The 3,710-nt window shown below is 42.7% G+C and overlaps 5 non-coding genes across 5 annotated transcripts; all 5 read right to left on the minus strand.

Moving 5' to 3' along the window:
• On the minus strand, positions 1–67 carry SPRG_30124. Its single transcript has one exon. It is a non-coding gene; the product is annotated as a tRNA-Met (tRNA).
• A 784-nt stretch (positions 68–851) lies between these two features.
• Positions 852–924, minus strand: SPRG_30125. Its single transcript has one exon. It is a non-coding gene; the product is annotated as a tRNA-Met (tRNA).
• A 781-nt stretch (positions 925–1,705) lies between these two features.
• On the minus strand, positions 1,706–1,778 carry SPRG_30126. Its single transcript has one exon. It is a non-coding gene; the product is annotated as a tRNA-Met (tRNA).
• Positions 1,779–2,564: 786 nt separating this feature from the next.
• SPRG_30127 lies at positions 2,565–2,637 on the minus strand. The gene has a single exon. It is a non-coding gene; the product is annotated as a tRNA-Met (tRNA).
• A 786-nt stretch (positions 2,638–3,423) lies between these two features.
• SPRG_30128 lies at positions 3,424–3,496 on the minus strand. Its single transcript has one exon. It is a non-coding gene; the product is annotated as a tRNA-Met (tRNA).
• Between the last annotated feature and the right edge of the window lie 214 nt (positions 3,497–3,710).

Genomic DNA, 3,710 nt, shown 5'->3' on the forward strand with positions numbered 1-3,710 from the left:
CTGCCAGGATCGAACTGGCGGCCTTCAGATTATGAGACTGACGCTCTACCAACTGAGCCAAAGGAGCTTACAAACTACCCCATTTTCACGCGCTTTAGATTTCTCATTTAGCGATTTTATTCGTTTTCATCTATATTTCTTGCACATACATGTACTTCTCACATGCGTCAATATGCTAGCTCTTTCCATGTTCAGACTGATCCTTTTTCGATGATCTACCTCGACTTTCGAGCCTCAAGCTCAAGCCAAATCAATTTTATTGACCCCGCACCATTTCGCTGCGAAACACTACTAAAATGTGCAATTATACACTGGACGAGCATGTCTTTCGATGTTATGACGGAGTTATGAATGTCTTACGAATTAAATCACTTTTCGGAAATATGCGTTTTGGGAGGTAAAATGGTCGTGTGCCGCGACGCTGGCGACTCGAGACGCGAGAAAACGGCCTAATGGTAAAATTTCACGGGGACTCTAGACATGCTATCAAAAGTTGGAAAATAATGACGTTTGGGGGAGATCTTGACAAAATACTCCAAAACTCGATTTTTTGGCATTTTGGCGAAGAGCTTGCGTGGCTATCAAAGGCCTGCAAGTATTTGTTTTGGAGCTCACCGACAATTGCTGTTTGATTCTAATCCATCTAGATATTCAACGCGAGCAATACATGCGTCTTTTCTTTTTAATATGGGGAATACATATTGGTGGCCATGTGAGCACGATATCGAGGAATACACGCATGGATTGATCACGCAAAAAATTCTGGTGTCGCGAAGTGGAAATTCGTCGCGTCCTGATGTGTTTTTGCTTGTCTGCATGGGGCAATAAATATCGGAAAAATGCAAAAGAAATGCTCCCTGCCAGGATCGAACTGGCGGCCTTCAGATTATGAGACTGACGCTCTACCAACTGAGCCAAAGGAGCTTACAAACTACCCCATTTTCACGCGCTTTAGATTTCTCATTTAGCGATTTTATTCGTTTTCATCTATATTTCTTGCACATACATGTACTTCTCACATGCGTCAATATGCTAGCTCTTTCCATGTTCAGACTGATCCTTTTTCGATGATCTACCTCGACTTTCGAGCCTCAAGCTCAAGCCAAATCAATTTTATTGACCCCGCACCATTTCGCTGCGAAACACTACTAAAATGTGCAATTATACACTGGGACGAGCATGTCTTTCGATGTTATGACGGAGTTATGAATGTCTTACGAATTAAATCACTTTTCGGAAATATGCGTTTTGGGAGGTAAAATGGTCGTGTGCCGCGACGCTGGCGACTCGAGACGCGAGAAAACGGCCAAATGGTAAAATTTCACGGGGACTCTAGACATGCTATCAAAAGTTGGAAAATAATGACGTTTGGGGGAGATCTTGACAAAATACTCCAAAACTCGATTTTTTGGCATTTTGGCGAAGAGCTTGCGTGGCTATCAAAGGCCTGCAAGTATTTGTTTTGGAGCTCACCGACAATTGCTGTTTGATTCTAATCCATCTAGATATTCAACGCGAGCAATACATGCGTCTTTTTTTTTAATATGGGGAATACATATTGGTGGCCATGTGAGCACGATATCGAGGAATACACGCATGGATTGATCACGCAAAATTCTGGTGTCGCGAAGTGGAAATTCGTCGCGTCCTGATGTGTTTTGCTTGTCTGCATGGGGCAATAAATATCGGAAAAATGCAAAAGAAATGCTCCCTGCCAGGATCGAACTGGCGGCCTTCAGATTATGAGACTGACGCTCTACCAACTGAGCCAAAGGAGCTTACAAACTACCCCATTTTCACGCGCTTTAGATTTCTCATTTAGCGATTTTATTCGTTTTCATCTATATTTCTTGCACATACATGTACTTCTCACATGCGTCAATATGCTAGCTCTTTCCATGTTCAGACTGATCCTTTTTCGATGATCTACCTCGACTTTCGAGCCTCAAGCTCAAGCCAAATCAATTTTATTGACCCCGCACCATTTCGCTGCGAAACACTACTAAAATGTGCAATTATACACTGGGACGAGCATGTCTTTCGATGTTATGACGGAGTTATGAATGTCTTACGAATTAAATCACTTTTCGGAAATATGCGTTTGGGAGGTAAAATGGTCGTGTGCCGCGACGCTGGCGACTCGAGACGCGAGAAACGGCCCAAATGGTAAAATTTCACGGGGACTCTAGACATGCTATCAAAAGTTGGAAAATAATGACGTTTGGGGGAGATCTTGACAAAAATACTCCAAAACTCGATTTTTTGGCATTTTGGCGAAGAGCTTGCGTGGCTATCAAAGGCCTGCAAGTATTTGTTTTGGAGCTCACCGACAATTGCTGTTTGATTCTAATCCATCTAGATATTCAACGCGAGCAATACATGCGTCTTTTCTTTTTTAATATGGGGAATACATATTGGTGGCCATGTGAGCACGATATCGAGGAATACACGCATGGATTGATCACGCAAAAAATTCTGGTGTCGCGAAGTGGAAATTCGTCGCGTCCTGATGTGTTTTTGCTTGTCTGCATGGGGCAATAAATATCGGAAAAATGCAAAAGAAATGCTCCCTGCCAGGATCGAACTGGCGGCCTTCAGATTATGAGACTGACGCTCTACCAACTGAGCCAAAGGAGCTTACAAACTACCCCATTTTCACGCGCTTTAGATTTCTCATTTAGCGATTTTATTCGTTTTCATCTATATTTCTTGCACATACATGTACTTCTCACATGCGTCAATATGCTAGCTCTTTCCATGTTCAGACTGATCCTTTTTCGATGATCTACCTCGACTTTCGAGCCTCAAGCTCAAGCCAAATCAATTTTATTGACCCCGCACCATTTCGCTGCGAAACACTACTAAAATGTGCAATTATACACTGGGACGAGCATGTCTTTCGATGTTATGACGGAGTTATGAATGTCTTACGAATTAAATCACTTTTCGGAAATATGCGTTTTGGGAGGTAAAATGGTCGTGTGCCGCGACGCTGGCGACTCGAGACGCGAGAAAACGGCCTAATGGTAAAATTTCACGGGGACTCTAGACATGCTATCAAAAGTTGGAAAATAATGACGTTTGGGGGAGATCTTGACAAAATACTCCAAAACTCGATTTTTTGGCATTTTGGCGAAGAGCTTGCGTGGCTATCAAAGGCCTGCAAGTATTTGTTTTGGAGCTCACCGACAATTGCTGTTTGATTCTAATCCATCTAGATATTCAACGCGAGCAATACATGCGTCTTTTCTTTTTTAATATGGGGAATACATATTGGTGGCCATGTGAGCACGATATCGAGGAATACACGCATGGATTGATCACGCAAAAAATTCTGGTGTCGCGAAGTGGAAATTCGTCGCGTCCTGATGTGTTTTTGCTTGTCTGCATGGGGCAATAAATATCGGAAAAATGCAAAAGAAATGCTCCCTGCCAGGATCGAACTGGCGGCCTTCAGATTATGAGACTGACGCTCTACCAACTGAGCCAAAGGAGCTTACAAACTACCCCATTTTCACGCGCTTTAGATTTCTCATTTAGCGATTTTATTCGTTTTCATCTATATTTCTTGCACATAACATGTACTTCTCACATGCGTCAATATGCTAGCTCTTCCATGTTCAGACTGAACCTTTTTCGATGAATCTACCTCGACTTTCGAGCCCTCAAGCTCAAGCCAAATCAATTTTATTGACCCCGCACCATTTCGC

Source organism: Saprolegnia parasitica (assembly GCF_000151545.1).
Source record: "Saprolegnia parasitica CBS 223.65 unplaced genomic scaffold supercont2.45, whole genome shotgun sequence".
Lineage (NCBI taxonomy): Eukaryota > Oomycota > Saprolegniomycetes > Saprolegniales > Saprolegniaceae > Saprolegnia > Saprolegnia parasitica.